This window comes from Salvelinus namaycush, unplaced genomic scaffold (assembly GCF_016432855.1).
Source record: "Salvelinus namaycush isolate Seneca unplaced genomic scaffold, SaNama_1.0 Scaffold1175, whole genome shotgun sequence".
In the NCBI taxonomy this organism is placed as follows: Eukaryota; Metazoa; Chordata; class Actinopteri; order Salmoniformes; family Salmonidae; genus Salvelinus; species Salvelinus namaycush.
In genome coordinates, this window is record NW_024057870.1 from 31,480 (window position 1) to 54,507 (window position 23,028).

At 38.9% G+C, this 23,028-nt stretch overlaps 1 non-coding gene across 1 annotated transcript; it reads right to left on the reverse strand.

Moving 5' to 3' along the window:
• Positions 1-341: 341 nt before the first annotated feature.
• Positions 342-460, reverse strand: LOC120035981. Its single transcript, XR_005474379.1, has one exon. It is a non-coding gene; the product is annotated as a 5S ribosomal RNA (ribosomal RNA).
• Between the last annotated feature and the right edge of the window lie 22,568 nt (positions 461-23,028).

Here is a 23,028-nt window from a genome sequence, read left to right on the forward strand (position 1 = left end):
TGCAAACTCCGCAATCACACGAGCGCTACAGCAACACCGCTTAACCAAACTAAGGTCTCTTCCTGGCGCACACAGGCAAAACATTGAAGGGATTTTACAGGGCCCTAACGGACTACAGACATTGACAGTCTCCTTGCCTAAAAACAAATGCTGAATGTACTGCCTACATTTTGAGGGAAACGCACTGTCCATTATTTGATTTGAACAGGGCAGGGCAGGGCAGGGCAGGGAAGCACTAACAAACTGCATTTAGTCCTATAAAAGAGATGATATTATTAGGGCGATAAATAAAAGGCAGTTGCTCCACGCATGACACAAGAGAACCCTCTACTGGAGCAAAAAGCTTACAGCACCTGGTATTCCCAGGCGGTCTCCCATCCAAGTACTAACCAGGCCCGACCCTGCTTAGCTTCCGAGATCGGACGAGATCGGGCGTATTCAGGCTGGTATGGCCGTAAGCGAAGGGCAAACTCTTGGTACACTATATAAAGGCAATGTGTCGCTCACTCATCGGGAGACAGAGAAATGTCCACGTTGTGACTCAACACACTGAAAAAGCTCAAACCTTGCTTACATTTCCAGGCCATATATTTCACTCTTGGGGGGTGGGTGGGGGGCATATCCTATGTTGACACTTATGACAACTTCATGGACTAGGGCCCTATAAAATACGGCACGGAATCACGGAATCCAGACATTCAAACAGAAATTCAACATTATTCAAAAATGTTTTGAACTAAGGAGGAAGTCAACTAAATCCCTTCAACTTGTTAGAAAATACATTCATTTGCCCAAGTGAATCATAAGACATGAACAAAATGCATCAGTGATTCGTATTTCCACGCAACTTTCAGAAACGGCACAGGACTGCCCAGTTTCTGTGCGCATGCGTGCGGGGCGCGCGCATGTCTACACTTTGTGGAGCCGTTAGCTTATGAGGCTAATGATATAAACTTCTTCTGGTAGAAAAGGAAAGGCTTCCCCCAAAACCTTCTCAATTAAAAGTTAACTGCAAAGTAGCCTGGCAGAATTATATCATGATTATTTGCATCAATCCAGTGGCCATTTGTTTTGCAAACTCCGCAATCACACGAGCGCTACAGCAACACCGCTTAACCAAACTAAGGTCTCTTCCTGGCGCACACAGGCAAAACATTGAAGGGATTTTACAGGGCCCTAACGGACTACAGACATTGACAGTCTCCTTGCCTAAAAACAAATGCTGAATGTACTGCCTACATTTTGAGGGAAACGCACTGTCCCATTATTTGATTTGAACAGGGCAGGGCAGGGCAGGGAAGCACTAACAAACTGCATTTAGTCCTATAAAAGAGATGATATTATTAGGGCGATAAATAAAAGGCAGTTGCTCCACGCATGACACAAGAGAACCCTCTACTGGAGCAAAAAGCTTACAGCACCTGGTATTCCCAGGCGGTCTCCCATCCAAGTACTAACCAGGCCCGACCCTGCTTAGCTTCCGAGATCGGACGAGATCGGGCGTATTTTTTTTTTTTTTATCTTTTATTATGAAAAAACACATAATATTTACAACATTCAATCAATAATAAAAAAGGATGAACAATTCATCCTTTTACAAAATCAAAAAATAAAAAATAAATAAAATAAAACCTATTAAAAAACACAATCATCCACTAAATCCACTTAATAATGAAATCCAAGTTTCCCATTTGACAGAATTTCAATAAAAGTACTCCCCCACACAAATAATTTTTCAAAATTTCCTCCACCGTATCTATATATTATCTCTATATCTCTCTCTAATATGCTCCTAAAAAAACCTTCCACACTCACAATTTTCCCTTCATAATGACCTAAATTTCTTCTTAATCTTATCGCATATCTTGAATGACTTAGTATAAAATTCACCAAATTAAAATTTAAAACTTTACTTTTCCCATTTACACCAAAAAGAAACAACCTCCTCCACTCCACCCCAGTAAAAATCTCTTCTCCCCAATGTTTTACTAAAAGCCCTTTTAAAAACTCGTGAAAGTCTTTCAACCTACTACATTCAATAAAAAAGTGCATCAAATTTTCCACCCCCGTACCACAAATATCGCATTCTCTTTTAATATCCCTATTTATTTGATGCAAAACCACATTTGTAAAAATCCTATTATGTTTCAATTTAAAATCATTGTCTTCACATTCTATAAAATTATATTTTACATTTACATTCTTCCATATTGATTTTACATCCATGTTTGGAAACACCCTAGACCACACTTTCTCCGCAGCAGGACTTTTTATCTCTTTTAAAATACATTTTCTATAAACCATTTTAACTTTTAGCCCTGATAAATCATGTTTCTCCCCATTACTTTCATAATATAAAACTGGTAAAGCCCTAGATCTTTTGACCACCTCTTTGTTTATTAAAATCACCCACTCCCCGGGAATACATCCTAATATTTTCTTGTACATATTCTCCACAGTAGTTTTACTTATTTCTTCATCTACTTCAACCACATTGTCATATATAGCCTGAAATGGAAGAAACCCAGGAATTACCTCATATGCTATGTCACCTATCTGCCTCATCCCAGCCCTCATAAAATATTTACAAAACAACATCATATTATTGCACTTTATCTTTGGATTTAAAAATATCGGCTGATTTAAAATATTTTCTAAACTGGTACATTCATAATAAATATTTGGTAAAAACCGCCCCCAAGCCTCAAACACTTCTCTGTAAAACAAAGGTATATTACTTAACATTTCCTTCTTCATACTCATCAATAAACCATTGTCCCCCATCCTCCCAACCTCCTGCAAATACTCTTTAAAAAACCTTTTCCACCCATAATCCAATTCACCAAATAAATATTTCCGTACCATTTTTACTCTAATTGCTGTTTTCCTTACACTTAAATCTACCAACTTCAAACCCCCCTCCTCATAACCTGCAATCAAAGTTTTAAAAGCTATTCTCACCCCCTTCCCTTCCCATAAAAAATCAACTACAATTTTATTCATTTCAGATAAAACCCATTCTGGCATATCCAAAACATTCATTACATAAATAAATATTGACATCAACAATGAATTTATGACAATTACTTTCCCTTTTAATTTCAAAGACCTCCCCCTCCACATATTTACCACCTTTCTAACTTTATTTATTACACCACTCCATGTCAAATCCCTAGCTTCCATTTCTTTCACCCCTAAAAACACTCCTAATACCTTAAAATAATCTTTAACCACTTTAAAAGGAAAATTCCCCTCATTAATCTTCCCAATATACATTACTACTGACTTCTCCATGTTAACCTTTGCACCCGATGCTTGTCCATATACTTTAAAACACTCCATCACCCTTTTTACACTACCCTCATCTCTAACTGTTATAGTGGTATCATCTGCGTATTGATGTATCAAACTAAAACCTCCTTGCGGAGTCTCTACACAATTTATAAGATTATCTCTTTTAAGAAATGCTGCTAAAGGTTCTACCGATAAAACGAATAATAAAGCTGATAAAGGACACCCCTGTCTCACAGATCTCTCAAGAATAAAAGAATCGGTTAAAACCCCATTACATTTCACCCTACTTTTTGCCTTCTTATATAATAATTTTATCCATCCTATTATTCTATTACCAAAACCATATTTATCCATTACCCTAAACATAAAATCATGTTCCACCCTATCAAAAGCTTTATTTAAATCTATGCTTAAAACAATTCCCCCCATCTTATCATGATTCATTTTATTTATCACATCTCTAATTGTATTAATTGTATCCGCAATATCTCTACCAGGCACACTATAATTCTGTGTAGGTGCTATAATATCATTTAAAACTTGTTTCATTCTATTTGCCAGTATCTTTGCTAAAATCTTATAATCCGAATTTAATAAACTAATTGGCCTATAATTCTCCAATTTTAATTTACTCCCCTTATTTTTATATAAAATCGTTATCAGCCCTGTCACCATAGATTCAGAAATACTATCATTATCCTCCATATATTGATAAACTTCCAATAAAATAGGTGCTAAAAAACTGGCATATATTTTATAAAACTCTGCAATTATTCCATCTACTCCAGGACTCTTATTTACTTGTAAACCCTTAATCGCATCTTTAACTTCAGTCAATGTTATCTTCCCATCACACATTTGTTTATCTTCTACATTAATTTGCACATCCACACTATCCAATATCTCCTTTACACACCCCTCATCCACCTCCCCTTTCTTAAATAAATCCTTATAAAAATTCTGCACTGTTTCTAAAACCTCTACATAATCATTGACAACTTCACCCTTTATATTTTCGATCTCTCTAATATATGTTCTCCTCTGTTTATTCTTCTCTAAACCAAGAAAAAATGAAGTACATTTCTCCCCCTCCAAAACATACTTTGCCTTACTTCTTATAATTGCACCCTTACACTTATCTATTTCATATTTAGTCAATTGTGCTTTTAATTCCAAAAACTTTCCTATATTATAATTAGGTTCACTGTCACACTTCCTCATTTCTTTATCCAATTTAGCCCTCAACTCATTTTCTTCTCTTTTCATTCTACCTCTCTTTTTCCTTGCATATCCTATACTAAAAACTTTTATTTTTTCCTTAACCTTATCCCACCATGAACACTTATCATTCTCTTTCTGCTTATCCTCCATTTCACATGCTATCAAAGATTTAAGTTGTTTCCCATATTCCTCATCTCCCAAATACCCTGCATTCATACACCATATTCCACCCCCTGTTCTTTCCTTATCTAATCCCACCGAAAATGTTAAACCTGCATGATCACTAAAAGTTGTAAAAACATACTTAATATCTTTCATAAAATTCCTTAAACCTTCTTTTACTAAAACCAGATCTATCCTCGTTTGTTTCAAATCCCCTAAAACCACCTGCCTTCTAGAAAATTCTCTTTTTTCTGGATTTTCCTCTCTCCATATATCAATTATTCCTTTTTCTAACATCATCTTCTTTAAAACCCCCCTAGATACATCACTTCTAAAAATAGCTCCTCTTGTCATATCCAGTCTATCCATTTTAACATTAAAATCCCCAACTACAATACAGTTTCCCTCACACCATTTCCCTATTTCTAAAAATAAATCTTTGCGCTCTATTTCAGTATTAGGCGCATAAATATTTATAATTCTAAAAACCATACTCATATATTCAAAATCTACAATTAAAATCCTCCCATTATTATCATTATATATCTGTTTCACATTATCCACCACATCCCTCAATAAAATAGCAACCCCACTTGAATTCCCTCTGCCGTTGTTTACATAAATAAAATCCCTCCATATTTTTTTTACTTCTAAAACACATACATTATCCCAGTGCGTCTCTTGAATACATAAAATATCTGACTTCTTCATTTTTATTATTCTATTAAATTTTCCCATTGTCCTCAATCCATTTGCATTTATTGACATTATATTTACCATTCTAATAAATAATAAAATGATAAAATATAATTTCATTTTCCTCTACCTGTTATCCAGTTTCTTTCCTCTTCCACCCTTTCTCTCCCCCTCTTCCCACCGCTTTCCTCTTCCTGTATCCTTCCCTCGTTCTTTCCATCTTTTCCCCATCATCTGTGTCCGATATCTCCTCCAAGTCCATGCTATCCAGCCAACACCCACTCTTGGCATCCACCTCCGTTGTGCTCCCCATATTCATCTCTGTTTCTGCCACCGTCATCGCTGTGCTCCCCGTGCTTGTCTCCATCTCATGTACAGTCGCCTTTGTGCTCCCCGTGCTCATCTCCGCCTCCGTTATTGTCCTCAAACCCAAAACCCTCTCCATTTCTTCACCCCCCGAGGTACTTGATAGTGCTGTGCTTTCCCCCAAAACCTGTGAGTCCCCCATGCTTCCCCCCAGTCCACTCCCCCCCTCCTCCTGAAACCTCCCTCTTCTTATTTCCGAGTCCATACTGCTCCCAATTTCATTTATCTTCTGGTCCTTCTTCCTTCTTCCTTCCTCCGTCTCTCCACCTTCCACCACGTCTTCTCCACCATCTTCTTCTCCTTCTTGCGACAATACTACTGCTTCCTCTAGTATTGTTTGACTCCCCTCTTCAGCTCGATCCTCTCCACAGTTGCACTCCGCCAATCTCTTTCTACATCCACCACAAAAATTCCTTTCCTTCTCTCCATCACATTCTCTCGCATAGTGTCCTTGATTGCCACACTTAAAACACTTAAATTCCGGGCAGTCTTTCACTATGTGCCCGGGTTGAATGCACAACCGACACACTCTGACCTGTTTGTCATGAATGACTCTGAAATATTCCGCTCCTTCCAACGTCTCAATTCTTGTAGAATAAGGTAATGATGTCACTTTTTCTGTAAACTTGACTTTGCAGAAACGTGTCCCATCAACCACCTCCGTTCCTGGCCAAACTCTCCTTCTTATCTCCGAGACGGCCGCCACTCCCCAGCTACTCAGCTTGCCCAGTATTACACCATCTTCTACGTAAACTGGGAGATTCATAAAAGACACCACCAATTCCTTCACATTAATATCTCTCGCCAGAATCTTTGTGTCCTTTATTCGCAATCCATCCATTAACCGTTCTTTTCCTTTTTCATTTCTCATTGTAATTTCGTACTTCTTTTCTCCTTTCATTCGGCATCCCACCACCTCTCCACACACCTCCTTAATTGCTCTTAGTAGTTCCATTGTCGTCACTTTGTCTTCTCCTTCCAACTCAATTGCCACCGTATATTCTTTTCCATATTTCATCCCTTCTTTATCTTCCTTTTTCTTCCGTTGTGCTTTTTCGTTGTCTTTGTCCATTCCGTTTGTCTTTTCCATGTTGTCCGTCATAGTAAAAAAATGAATCCAAAAAAAACTCTCCCCCAAGCAGAAAAACTGCAAGGGGGAAGACTAACCAAACTTAAAACTATTCAACTGAAGAAAATAATAAATTATATTGCAAAAACCAATTAATTAACAAAAATAGCTCTCGAGCAAACACTCTCCAGCAAACACTCACTCACAGCTCAGACACTCGCACCTGTCGTCACTTCTCCAATCAGGAAATGCGCATTCAGGCTGGTATGGCCGTAAGCGAAGGGCAAACTCTTGGTACACTATATAAAGGCAATGTGTCGCTCACTCATCGGGAGACAGAGAAATGTCCACGTTGTGACTCAACACACTGAAAAAGCTCAAACCTTGCTTACATTTCCAGGCCATATATTTCACTCTTGGGGGGTGGGTGGGGGGCATATCCTATGTTGACACTTATGACAACTTCATGGACTAGGGCCCTATAAAATACGGCACGGAATCACGGAATCCAGACATTCAAACAGAAATTCAACATTATTCAAAAATGTTTTGAACTAAGGAGGAAGTCAACTAAATCCCTTCAACTTGTTAGAAAATACATTCATTTGCCCAAGTGAATCATAAGACATGAACAAAATGCATCAGTGATTCGTATTTCCACGCAACTTTCAGAAACGGCACAGGACTGCCCAGTTTCTGTGCGCATGCGTGCGGGGCGCGCGCATGTCTACACTTTGTGGAGCCGTTAGCTTATGAGGCTAATGATATAAACTTCTTCTGGTAGAAAAGGAAAGGCTTCCCCCAAAACCTTCTCAATTAAAAGTTAACTGCAAAGTAGCCTGGCAGAATTATATCATGATTATTTGCATCAATCCAGTGGCCATTTGTTTTGCAAACTCCGCAATCACACGAGCGCTACAGCAACACCGCTTAACCAAACTAAGGTCTCTTCCTGGCGCACACAGGCAAAACATTGAAGGGATTTTACAGGGCCCTAACGGACTACAGACATTGACAGTCTCCTTGCCTAAAAACAAATGCTGAATGTACTGCCTACATTTTGAGGGAAACGCACTGTCCATTATTTGATTTGAACAGGGCAGGGCAGGGCAGGGCAGGGAAGCACTAACAAACTGCATTTAGTCCTATAAAAGAGATGATATTATTAGGGCGATAAATAAAAGGCAGTTGCTCCACGCATGACACAAGAGAACCCTCTACTGGAGCAAAAAGCTTACAGCACCTGGTATTCCCAGGCGGTCTCCCATCCAAGTACTAACCAGGCCCGACCCTGCTTAGCTTCCGAGATCGGACGAGATCGGGCGTATTTTTTTTTTTTTTTTGTCTTTTTATTATAAAAATGTCAAAGTAATTTACAACCAAATCATATTAATACTAACAATCCTTCAATTAATTTCCTTCCTTGTACATCAGCAAAAAAACATTTTCCAAATCAACAACAATCCAAATAACAAAAAAACAAAATCAACAAAACAAAACAACAAATTAAACATAATTACACCATCTCAGAAGTTAACCCTAAATCCCCCTCCTCCCTCCTCCATAGACACTAAAGTACTCCCCTTTATAAACATACTTTCAAATTTCTCTAGTTTTGCATTATACATTAACTCCATCTGCTTTCTTAAACCTGCTTTAAAGATTACCCAGACATTCACCTTTTTCCCTTCAAAATGTTTCATATTCCTTCTACAGTAAATTGCATACCTCACAAAACTCAAAACAATATTCAACAGGTACACATTTACACCCAAACATTTCCCCACCGCTCCAAATAATATTAACCTATCCCATGCAAAGCTTTCCAAAAACTCTCTTTTCCAGTGCCTCCACAACAAAAGTTTTACTTCATTGAAAAAATCTGTCAGACATGGACATTCAACAAATAAATGCAACAAAGACTCTGGCTTCATCATACACACATCACATTCCCGCCGTACATTCCTGTTTATCTGATGTAAAACAATATTTGTGTATATACGATTATGCCTTAACATAAAATCCATGTTCTCACAATTTCGTTTATTCCCAAACAAAACCAAATTCTCCCACAGCAAAGAAACATCCAAATCAATAAACATTTTTCTCCACATCCTCTCACCCGCAGGCCTCACACACACATGCTTCAACATACACTTGTACAATCTTTTCTGTGTTACTTTTGATAATAATTGTTTCCCCGATCCTTTACCTACATATAAACTTGGCAGCACATACAAGTCCTCATATTCCCCCTCCCCATTTATCACTTTTATCCACTCACCCGGAATGCATAATTTAATTTTTTCATATACCTTTAATACTACTTTACTCTCCACTGTATCATCAATCTCCCACACAGTATCCAGAATTGCCTGCCCCCTTAGAAACCCAGGTATAACCTCGTAAAGAAAATCTTTTACCAATATTAACCCAGCCTTCATAAACAATTTGTTGTACAGCACTTTCCCATCACTCTCTATTTTCGGATTTAGAAACACAGGCTGATTAAATATGTTGTCCTTATGTGTACATGTGTACTCAATCTGAGGAAGAAATTCCCCCCATGCCAAGAACACCTCCTTATAGAACTCAGGCAAATCCTCCAACATATCCTTCTTCCATGACATCAATAATCCACTTTCTTCACAACCCCCACTTCTGTACAAAAAATATTTAAAAAAACTTTTCCATCCATAATCTATCTCCCCATATAAGTATTTTTGCACAGTTTTTATTCTCATTGCTTTTCTCTTCACATCCAAATCCACCAATTTCAACCCTCCATCCTTTAAATCCGAGATAAGAGTTGCCCTTGCAATCCTAGTCCCCTTCCCCTCCCATAGGAAATCTGTAACCATACCATTGAACTCTTTTAACACCCATTGTGGCATATCCAACGAACTTAAAACATAGATACATTTGGATGCAACCAATGCATTAATCACCACCACTTTCCCCCTCAAAAACAGTTTTCTTGCCTTCCAATAGGATAGAGTATGTTTTATTTTATTTAAAACCCCAGCCCATGTCACATCTCTCGTTCCTTTTTCATCCACCCCCAAAATCACTCCTAAAGTACTTATATTACCTTCAGCTTTTTTGAAAGGGAATCCACAGTCCACCTTTTCATCTATCCCCACATACATTATTTCAGATTTTTCAACATTAAGTTTTGCCCCTGATGCCTTGCCATATACCTCAAAGCACTCCATTACATTCTTCACACTTTCAACATCTATCACAGTACATGTAGTATCATCCGCATATTGCTGTATAACTCTCTCCCCCCCATCCGGTATCTGTATACCTCGAATTAATTTGTTTGCTTTAATCATTGCTGCAAGCGGCTCCACCGATAAACTATAAAGAGCAGCTGATAACGGACATCCCTGCCTAACAGATCTCTCCAGAGGAAAAGAATCTGTTAAAATCCCATTACATTTTGCTCTGCTCCTTGCAGATCCATTCAGTAATCTAATCCAACCTATCATTCTTTCACCAAAACCAAATTTCCCAAGTGTACGCAGTAGAAAGGAATGATCAACTCTATCAAAAGCCTTATTTAGATCCAAACTCATCACAAACCCCCCTTCCTTCCCCATATGCTTTATCACATCCCTTATTGTTCCCACTGTGTCAGAAATATCCCTCCCTGGTACACTATATACTTGTGTCTCTGCTATTACTCCTCCCATAACTTTTTTAACTCTATTAGCTAAGACCTTGGCTAAGATCTTATAATCACAATTTAAAAGTGTCAACGGTCGATAATTATCCAAATTTACACGACTCCCTTTATTTTTATACAATATGGTTAAAACTCCTGTGGCCAGCGAATCTGGCACCACTTGAGTCTTTTCAATATATTCATACAGTTTTCTTAAAATTGGAGCCAACAAATCTGCAAAAGATTTATAAAACTCTGCAGTTAGGCCATCAGACCCCGGACTCCTATTGCAATTAGCAGCTAACATGGCCTCCTTAATGTCAGTTAGACTCATATCTTCATCACACATGTTTTTATCCCCTTCTGTTAACTTAGTATCCACATAATCAAGCACCTTATCCATACAGGAATCATTAACCTCTTCTTTTTTAAATAAGCATTCATAATACCTCTCGACCGTATCCAGAATCCCCACCAAATCATTAACCTTTTCCCCCTTATCATTAATTAACTCCGTAATATAAGTCTTCTCTTGCCTTCTTTTTTCTAAATTCAAGAAAAAAGAAGTACACCTTTCCCCCTCTATCGCATATTGCACTCTACTCCTTACAATCGCCGCATAACATTTCTTCTTCTCATATTCATCAAGTACATTCTTAGCCAGTAAATAATCCTCCACCCCATGATCTTCATCCTTTTCTATACACTCAAGCTCATATTGAACCTTCTGACGTAGTTCCCTCTCCTTCTTTTTCAAAAAATAATTCCTCTTAACAGCATATTTTATAGTCAATTCCTTACATTTGATTTTCAGCTCCTCCCACCACAACCCCATATTCTCCTCCATTAACTGCTGTCTTTTGGCCCTCCCAATACATTCTGATATCATTTCAATATATTTTTCCTCCTTTAGCAGACTATTATTCAAACACCACATCCCACCAGATTTAGTAGGTGTCTTTTCTACACAAGAAAATACCACCGCAGCATGATCGCTAAAAGTTGTAAAAACATACTTAATATCTTTTATAAAATCCCTTAAACCCTCTTTTACTAAAACCAAGTCTATCCTCGTTTGTTTTAAAACCCCTAAAACCACCTGCCTTCTAGAACATTCTCTTTTTTCAGGATTTTCCTCCCTCCATATATCAATCAAATTGTTTTCACACATAATCTTCCTTAAAACCCCCCTAGATACGTCACTTCTAAAGATAGCTCCCCTTGTCATATCTAGTCTATTCATTTTAACATTAAAATCTCCTACTAAAATACAGTTACCCTTGCACCATTTCTCTAATTCTAAAAATAAATTCCTTCTCTCTATCTCATTATTCGGCGCATAAATATTTATAATCCTAAAAACCTTCTTCATGTATTCAAAATCTAATATTAAAATCCTCCCATTATTATCATTATATATCTTCTTCACATTTTCTACTGCATCCTTCCTTAATAAAATTGCAACCCCACTTGAATTTCCTCTCCCATTGTTTACATAAATAAAATCCCTCCATATTTTTTTTACTTCTAAAACACATGCATTATCCCAGTGCGTCTCTTGAACACATAAAATATCTGAATTCTTCATTTGTACTATTCTATTAAATTTTCCCATTGTTCTCAAACCATTTGCATTTATTGACATTATATTGACCATTCTAATAAATAATAAAATTATTAGATATAATTTCATTATCCTCTACCTGTTATCTAGTTTCTTTCCTCTTCCACCCTTTCTCTCCCACTCTCCCCACCGCTTTTCTCTTCCTGTATCCTTCCCTCGTTCTTTCCATCTTTTCCCCATCATCCGTGTCCGATATCTCCTCCAAGTCCATGCTCTCCAGCCAACTCACCCCCTTGTCATCCACCTCCGTTGTGCTCCCCGTATTCATCTCCGTTTCTGGTATAGTCGTTGTGCTCCCCATGTTCGTCACCGTCTCTGGCACCATCATCGTTGTGCTCCCCGTGCTCATCTCCGCCTCCATTATTGTCCTCAAATCCAAAACCCTCTCCATTTCTTCACCCCCCGAGGTACTTGTTAGTGCTGTGCTTTCCCCCAAAACCTGTAAGTCTCCCGTGCTTCCCCCCAGACCACTCCCCCCCTCCTCCTGAAAACTCCCTCTTCTTATTTCTGAGTCCATACTGCTCCCAATTTCAGTCATCTTCTGGTCCTTCTTCTCCCTTCTTCCTTCCTCCTTCTCTCCACCTTCCACCACATCCTCTCCTCCATCTTCTTCTCCTTCTTGCGACAATACACCTGCTTCCTCGAATAGTGCTTGACTCCCCTCTTCAGCCATAACCTCTCCACAGTTGCACTCCGCCATTCTCTTTCTGCATCCACCACAGAAATTCCTTTCCTTCTCTCCGACACATTCTCTTGCATAGTGGCCTTGATTGCCACACTTAAAACACTTGAATTCCGGGCAGTCTTTAACTATGTGCCCGGGTTGAATGCACAACCGACACACTCTGACCTGTTTGTCATGAATGACTCTGAAATATTCTGCTCCCTCCAACGTCTCAATTCTTGTAGAATAAGGTAATGATGTCACTTTTTCTGTGAACTTGACTTTGCAGAAACGTGTCCCGTCAACCACCTCCGTTCCTGGCCAAACTCTCCTCCTTATCTCCGAGACGGCCGCCACTCCCCAGCTACTCAGCTTGCCCAGTATCACACCATCTTCTACGTATACTGGGAGATTCATAAAAGACACCACCAATTCCTTCACATTAATATCTCTCGCCAGAATCCTTGTGTCCTTTATTCGCAATCCGTCCATTAACCGTTCTTTTCCTTTTTCATTTCTCATGGTAATTTCGTACTTCTTTTCTCCTTTCATTCGACATCCCACCACCTCTCCACACACCTCCTTAATTGCTCTTAGTAGTTCCATTGTCGTCACTTTGTCTTCTCCTTCCAACTCAATTGCCACCGTGTATTCTTTTCCATATTTCATTCCTTCTTTATCTTCATTTTTCTTCCGTTGCGCATTTTCGTTGTCTTTGTCCATTCCGTTTGTCTTTTCCATGTTGTCCGTCATAGTACAAAAGTGAATCCCAAAAAACTCTCCCCCAAGCAGCAAAACTGCAAGGGGGGAAAACTAACCAAACTTAAATCTATTCAACTGAAAAAACCAATATATTATATTGCGAAGTCCCAAAATTAACTAACAAAACTCTCGAGCAAACACTCTCCAGCAAACACTCACTCACAGCTCAAAACTCGCACCTGTCGTCACTTCTCCAATCAGGATGGGCGTATTCAGGCTGGTATGGCCGTAAGCGAAGGGCAAACTCTTGGTACACTATATAAAGGCAATGTGTCGCTCACTCATCGGGAGACAGAGAAATGTCCACGTTGTGACTCAACACACTGAAAAAGCTCAAACCTTGCTTACATTTCCAGGCCATATATTTCACTCTTGGGGGGTGGGTGGGGGGCATATCCTATGTTGACACTTATGACAACTTCATGGACTAGGGCCCTATAAAATACGGCACGGAATCACGGAATCCAGACATTCAAACAGAAATTCAACATTATTCAAAAATGTTTTGAACTAAGGAGGAAGTCAACTAAATCCCTTCAACTTGTTAGAAAATACATTCATTTGCCCAAGTGAATCATAAGACATGAACAAAATGCATCAGTGATTCGTATTTCCACGCAACTTTCAGAAACGGCACAGGACTGCCCAGTTTCTGTGCGCATGCGTGCGGGGCGCGCGCATGTCTACACTTTGTGGAGCCGTTAGCTTATGAGGCTAATGATATAAACTTCTTCTGGTAGAAAAGGAAAGGCTTCCCCCAAAACCTTCTCAATTAAAAGTTAACTGCAAAGTAGCCTGGCAGAATTATATCATGATTATTTGCATCAATCCAGTGGCCATTTGTTTTGCAAACTCCGCAATCACACGAGCGCTACAGCAACACCGCTTAACCAAACTAAGGTCTCTTCCTGGCGCACACAGGCAAAACATTGAAGGGATTTTACAGGGCCCTAACGGACTACAGACATTGACAGTCTCCTTGCCTAAAAACAAATGCTGAATGTACTGCCTACATTTTGAGGGAAACGCACTGTCCATTATTTGATTTGAACAGGGCAGGGCAGGGCAGGGAAGCACTAACAAACTGCATTTAGTCCTATAAAAGAGATGATATTATTAGGGCGATAAATAAAAGGCAGTTGCTCCACGCATGACACAAGAGAACCCTCTACTGGAGCAAAAAGCTTACAGCACCTGGTATTCCCAGGCGGTCTCCCATCCAAGTACTAACCAGGCCCGACCCTGCTTAGCTTCCGAGATCGGACGAGATCGGGCGTATTTTTTTTTTTTTTTTGTCTTTTTATTATAAAAATGTCAAAGTAATTTACAACCAAATCATATTAATACTAACAATCCTTCAATTAATTTCCTTCCTTGTACATCAGCAAAAAAACATTTTCCAAATCAACAACAATCCAAATAACAAAAAAACAAAATCAACAAAACAAAACAACAAATTAAACATAATTACACCATCTCAGAAGTTAACCCTAAATCCCCCTCCTCCCTCCTCCATAGACACTAAAGTACTCCCCTTTATAAACATACTTTCAAATTTCTCTAGTTTTGCATTATACATTAACTCCATCTGCTTTCTTAAACCTGCTTTAAAGATTACCCAGACATTCACCTTTTTCCCTTCAAAATGTTTCATATTCCTTCTACAGTAAATTGCATACCTCACAAAACTCAAAACAATATTCAACAGGTACACATTTACACCCAAACATTTCCCCACCGCTCCAAATAATATTAACCTATCCCATGCAAAGCTTTCCAAAAACTCTCTTTTCCAGTGCCTCCACAACAAAAGTTTTACTTCATTGAAAAAATCTGTCAGACATGGACATTCAACAAATAAATGCAACAAAGACTCTGGCTTCATCATACACACATCACATTCCCGCCGTACATTCCTGTTTATCTGATGTAAAACAATATTTGTGTATATACGATTATGCCTTAACATAAAGTCCATGTTCTCACAATTTCGTTTATTCCCAAACAAAACCAAATTCTCCCACAGCAAAGAAACATCCAAATCAATAAACATTTTTCTCCACATCCTCTCAGCCGCAGGCCTCACACACACATGCTTCAACATACACTTGTACAATCTTTTCTGTGTTACTTTTGATAATAATTGTTTCCCCGATCCTTTACCTACATATAAACTTGGCAGCACATACAAGTCCTCATATTCCCCCTCCCCATTTATCACTTTTATCCACTCACCCGGAATGCATAATTTAATTTTTTCATATACCTTTAATACTACTTTACTCTCCACTGTATCATCAATCTCCCACACAGTATCCAGAATTGCCTGCCCCCTTAGAAACCCAGGTATAACCTCGTAAAGAAAATCTTTTACCAATATTAACCCAGCCTTCATAAACAATTTGTTGTACAGCACTTTCCCATCACTCTCTATTTTCGGATTTAGAAACACAGGCTGATTAAATATGTTGTCCTTATGTGTACATGTGTACTCAATCTGAGGAAGAAATTCCCCCCATGCCAAGAACACCTCCTTATAGAACTCAGGCAAATCCTCCAACATATCCTTCTTCCATGACATCAATAATCCACTTTCTTCACAACCCCCACTTCTGTACAAAAAATATTTAAAAAAACTTTTCCATCCATAATCTATCTCCCCATATAAGTATTTTTGCACAGTTTTTATTCTCATTGCTTTTCTCTTCACATCCAAATCCACCAATTTCAACCCTCCATCCTTTAAATCCGAGATAAGAGTTGCCCTTGCAATCCTAGTCCCCTTCCCCTCCCATAGGAAATCTGTAACCATACCATTGAACTCTTTTAACACCCATTGTGGCATATCCAACGAACTTAAAACATAGATACATTTGGATGCAACCAATGCATTAATCACCACCACTTTCCCCCTCAAAAACAGTTTTCTTGCCTTCCAATAGGATAGAGTATGTTTTATTTTATTTAAAACCCCAGCCCATGTCACATCTCTCGTTCCTTTTTCATCCACCCCCAAAATCACTCCTAAAGTACTTATATTACCTTCAGCTTTTTTGAAAGGGAATCCACAGTCCACCTTTTCATCTATCCCCACATACATTATTTCAGATTTTTCAACATTAAGTTTTGCCCCTGATGCCTTGCCATATACCTCAAAGCACTCCATTACATTCTTCACACTTTCAACATCTATCACAGTACATGTAGTATCATCCGCATATTGCTGTATAACTCTCTCCCCCCCATCCGGTATCTGTATACCTCGAATTAATTTGTTTGCTTTAATCATTGCTGCAAGCGGCTCCACCGATAAACTATAAAGAGCAGCTGATAACGGACATCCCTGCCTAACAGATCTCTCCAGAGGAAAAGAATCTGTTAAAATCCCATTACATTTTGCTCTGCTCCTTGCAGATCCATTCAGTAATCTAATCCAACCTATCATTCTTTCACCAAAACCAAATTTCCCAAGTGTACGCAGTAGAAAGGAATGATCAACTCTATCAAAAGCCTTATTTAGATCCAAACTCATCACAAACCCCCCTTCCTTCCCCATATGCTTTATCACATCCCTTATTGTTCCCACTGTGTCAGAAATATCCCTCCCTGGTACACTATATACTTGTGTCTCTGCTATTACTCCTCCCATAACTTTTTTAACTCTATTAGCTAAGACCTTGGCTAAGATCTTATAATCACAATTTAAAAGTGTCAACGGTCGATAATTATCCAAATTTACACGACTCCCTTTATTTTTATACAATATGGTTAAAACTCCTGTGGCCAGCGAATCTGGCACCACTTGAGTCTTTTCAATATATTCATACAGTTTTCTTAAAATTGGAGCCAACAAATCTGCAAAAGATTTATAAAACTCTGCAGTTAGGCCATCAGACCCCGGACTCCTATTGCAATTAGCAGCTAACATGGCCTCCTTAATGTCAGTTAGACTCATATCTTCATCACACATGTTTTTATCCCCTTCTGTTAACTTAGTATCCACATAATCAAGCACCTTATCCATACAGGAATCATTAACCTCTTCTTTTTTAAATAAGCATTCATAATACCTCTCGACCGTATCCAGAATCCCCACCAAATCATTAACCTTTTCCCCCTTATCATTAATTAACTCCGTAATATAAGTCTTCTCTTGCCTTCTTTTTTCTAAATTCAAGAAAAAAGAAGTACACCTTTCCCCCTCTATCGCATATTGCACTCTACTCCTTACAATCGCCGCATAACATTTCTTCTTCTCATATTCATCAAGTACATTCTTAGCCAGTAAATAATCCTCCACCCCATGATCTTCATCCTTTTCTATACACTCAAGCTCATATTGAACCTTCTGACGTAGTTCCCTCTCCTTCTTTTTCAAAAAATAATTCCTCTTAACAGCATATTTTATAGTCAATTCCTTACATTTGATTTTCAGCTCCTCCCACCACAACCCCATATTCTCCTCCATTAACTGCTGTCTTTTGGCCCTCCCAATACATTCTGATATCATTTCAATATATTTTTCCTCCTTTAGCAGACTATTATTCAAACACCACATCCCACCAGATTTAGTAGGTGTCTTTTCTACACAAGAAAATACCACCGCAGCATGATCGCTAAAAGTTGTAAAAACATACTTAATATCTTTTATAAAATCCCTTAAACCCTCTTTTACTAAAACCAAGTCTATCCTCGTTTGTTTTAAAACCCCTAAAACCACCTGCCTTCTAGAACATTCTCTTTTTTCAGGATTTTCCTCCCTCCATATATCAATCAAATTGTTTTCACACATAATCTTCCTTAAAACCCCCCTAGATACGTCACTTCTAAAGATAGCTCCCCTTGTCATATCTAGTCTATTCATTTTAACATTAAAATCTCCTACTAAAATACAGTTACCCTTGCACCATTTCTCTAATTCTAAAAATAAATTCCTTCTCTCTATCTCATTATTCGGCGCATAAATATTTATAATCCTAAAAACCTTCTTCATGTATTCAAAATCTAATATTAAAATCCTCCCATTATTATCATTATATATCTTCTTCACATTTTCTACTGCATCCTTCCTTAATAAAATTGCAACCCCACTTGAATTTCCTCTCCCATTGTTTACATAAATAAAATCCCTCCATATTTTTTTTACTTCTAAAACACATGCATTATCCCAGTGCGTCTCTTGAACACATAAAATATCTGAATTCTTCATTTGTACTATTCTATTAAATTTTCCCATTGTTCTCAAACCATTTGCATTTATTGACATTATATTGACCATTCTAATAAATAATAAAATTATTAGATATAATTTCATTATCCTCTACCTGTTATCTAGTTTCTTTCCTCTTCCACCCTTTCTCTCCCACTCTCCCCACCGCTTTTCTCTTCCTGTATCCTTCCCTCGTTCTTTCCATCTTTTCCCCATCATCCGTGTCCGATATCTCCTCCAAGTCCATGCTCTCCAGCCAACTCACCCCCTTGTCATCCACCTCCGTTGTGCTCCCCGTATTCATCTCCGTTTCTGGTATAGTCGTTGTGCTCCCCATGTTCGTCACCGTCTCTGGCACCATCATCGTTGTGCTCCCCGTGCTCATCTCCGCCTCCATTATTGTCCTCAAATCCAAAACCCTCTCCATTTCTTCACCCCCCGAGGTACTTGTTAGTGCTGTGCTTTCCCCCAAAACCTGTAAGTCTCCCGTGCTTCCCCCCAGACCACTCCCCCCCTCCTCCTGAAAACTCCCTCTTCTTATTTCTGAGTCCATACTGCTCCCAATTTCAGTCATCTTCTGGTCCTTCTTCTCCCTTCTTCCTTCCTCCTTCTCTCCACCTTCCACCACATCCTCTCCTCCATCTTCTTCTCCTTCTTGCGACAATACACCTGCTTCCTCGAATAGTGCTTGACTCCCCTCTTCAGCCATAACCTCTCCACAGTTGCACTCCGCCATTCTCTTTCTGCATCCACCACAGAAATTCCTTTCCTTCTCTCCGACACATTCTCTTGCATAGTGGCCTTGATTGCCACACTTAAAACACTTGAATTCCGGGCAGTCTTTAACTATGTGCCCGGGTTGAATGCACAACCGACACACTCTGACCTGTTTGTCATGAATGACTCTGAAATATTCTGCTCCCTCCAACGTCTCAATTCTTGTAGAATAAGGTAATGATGTCACTTTTTCTGTGAACTTGACTTTGCAGAAACGTGTCCCGTCAACCACCTCCGTTCCTGGCCAAACTCTCCTCCTTATCTCCGAGACGGCCGCCACTCCCCAGCTACTCAGCTTGCCCAGTATCACACCATCTTCTACGTATACTGGGAGATTCATAAAAGACACCACCAATTCCTTCACATTAATATCTCTCGCCAGAATCCTTGTGTCCTTTATTCGCAATCCGTCCATTAACCGTTCTTTTCCTTTTTCATTTCTCATGGTAATTTCGTACTTCTTTTCTCCTTTCATTCGACATCCCACCACCTCTCCACACACCTCCTTAATTGCTCTTAGTAGTTCCATTGTCGTCACTTTGTCTTCTCCTTCCAACTCAATTGCCACCGTGTATTCTTTTCCATATTTCATTCCTTCTTTATCTTCATTTTTCTTCCGTTGCGCATTTTCGTTGTCTTTGTCCATTCCGTTTGTCTTTTCCATGTTGTCCGTCATAGTACAAAAGTGAATCCCAAAAAACTCTCCCCCAAGCAGCAAAACTGCAAGGGGGGAAAACTAACCAAACTTAAATCTATTCAACTGAAAAAACCAATATATTATATTGCGAAGTCCCAAAATTAACTAACAAAACTCTCGAGCAAACACTCTCCAGCAAACACTCACTCACAGCTCAAAACTCGCACCTGTCGTCACTTCTCCAATCAGGATGGGCGTATTCAGGCTGGTATGGCCGTAAGCGAAGGGCAAACTCTTGGTACACTATATAAAGGCAATGTGTCGCTCACTCATCGGGAGACAGAGGAATGTCCACGTTGTGACTCAACACACTGAAAAAGCTCAAACCTTGCTTACATTTCCAGGCCATATATTTCACTCTTGGGGGGTGGGTGGGGGGCATATCCTATGTTGACACTTATGACAACTTCATGGACTAGGGCCCTATAAAATACGGCACGGAATCACGGAATCCAGACATTCAAACAGAAATTCAACATTATTCAAAAATGTTTTGAACTAAGGAGGAAGTCAACTAAATCCCTTCAACTTGTTAGAAAATACATTCATTTGCCCAAGTGAATCATAAGACATGAACAAAATGCATCAGTGATTCGTATTTCCACGCAACTTTCAGAAACGGCACAGGACTGCCCAGTTTCTGTGCGCATGCGTGCGGGGCGCGCGCATGTCTACACTTTGTGGAGCCGTTAGCTTATGAGGCTAATGATATAAACTTCTTCTGGTAGAAAAGGAAAGGCTTCCCCCAAAACCTTCTCAATTAAAAGTTAACTGCAAAGTAGCCTGGCAGAATTATATCATGATTATTTGCATCAATCCAGTGGCCATTTGTTTTGCAAACTCCGCAATCACACGAGCGCTACAGCAACACCGCTTAACCAAACTAAGGTCTCTTCCTGGCGCACACAGGCAAAACATTGAAGGGATTTTACAGGGCCCTAACGGACTACAGACATTGACAGTCTCCTTGCCTAAAAACAAATGCTGAATGTACTGCCTACATTTTGAGGGAAACGCACTGTCCATTATTTGATTTGAACAGGGCAGGGCAGGGCAGGGAAGCACTAACAAACTGCATTTAGTCCTATAAAAGAGATGATATTATTAGGGCGATAAATAAAAGGCAGTTGCTCCACGCATGACACAAGAGAACCCTCTACTGGAGCAAAAAGCTTACAGCACCTGGTATTCCCAGGCGGTCTCCCATCCAAGTACTAACCAGGCCCGACCCTGCTTAGCTTCCGAGATCGGACGAGATCGGGCGTATTTTTTTTTTTTTTTATTTTTTTATTATAATAATGTCAAAGTAATTTACAACCAAATCACATTAATACTAACAATCCTTCAATTAATTTCCTTCCTTGTACATCAGCAAAAAAACATTTTCCAAATCAACAACAATCCAAATAACAAAAAAACAAAATCAACAAAACAAAACAACAAATTAAACATAATTACACCATCTCAGAAGTTAACCCTAAATCCCCCTCCTCCCTCCTCCATAGACACTAAAGTACTCCCCTTTATAAACATACTTTCAAATTTCTCTAGTTTTGCATTATACATTAACTCCATCTGCTTTCTTAAACCTGCTTTAAAGATTACCCAGACATTCACCTTTTTCCCTTCAAAATGTTTCATATTCCTTCTACAGTAAATTGCATACCTCACAAAACTCAAAACAATATTCAACAGGTACACATTTACACCCAAACATTTCCCCACCGCTCCAAATAATATTAACCTATCCCATGCAAAGCTTTCCAAAAACTCTCTTTTCCAGTGCCTCCACAACAAAAGTTTTACTTCATTGAAAAAATCTGTCAGACATGGACATTCAACAAATAAATGCAACAAAGACTCTGGCTTCATCATACACACATCACATTCCCGCCGTACATTCCTGTTTATCTGATGTAAAACAATATTTGTGTATATACGATTATGCCTTAACATAAAATCCATGTTCTCACAATTCCGTTTATTCCCAAACAAAACCAAATTCTCCCACAGCAAAGAAACATCCAAATCAATAAACATTTTTCTCCACATCCTCTCACCCGCAGGCCTCACACACACATGCTTCAACATACACTTGTACAATCTTTTCTGTGTTACTTTTGATAATAATTGTTTCCCCGATCCTTTACCTACATATAAACTTGGCAGCACATACAAGTCCTCATATTCCCCCTCCCCATTTATCACTTTTATCCACTCACCCGGAATGCATAATTTAATTTTTTCATATACCTTTAATACTACTTTACTCTCCACTGTATCATCAATCTCCCACACAGTATCCAGAATTGCCTGCCCCCTTAGAAACCCAGGTATAACCTCGTAAAGAAAATCTTTTACCAATATTAACCCAGCCTTCATAAACAATTTGTTGTACAGCACTTTCCCATCACTCTCTATTTTCGGATTTAGAAACACAGGCTGATTAAATATGTTGTCCTTATGTGTACATGTGTACTCAATCTGAGGAAGAAATTCCCCCCATGCCAAGAACACCTCCTTATAGAACTCAGGCAAATCCTCCAACATATCCTTCTTCCATGACATCAATAATCCACTTTCTTCACAACCCCCACTTCTGTACAAAAAATATTTAAAAAAACTTTTCCATCCATAATCTATCTCCCCATATAAGTATTTTTGCACAGTTTTTATTCTCATTGCTTTTCTCTTCACATCCAAATCCACCAATTTCAACCCTCCATCCTTTAAATCCGAGATAAGAGTTGCCCTTGCAATCCTAGTCCCCTTCCCCTCCCATAGGAAATCTGTAACCATACCATTGAACTCTTTTAA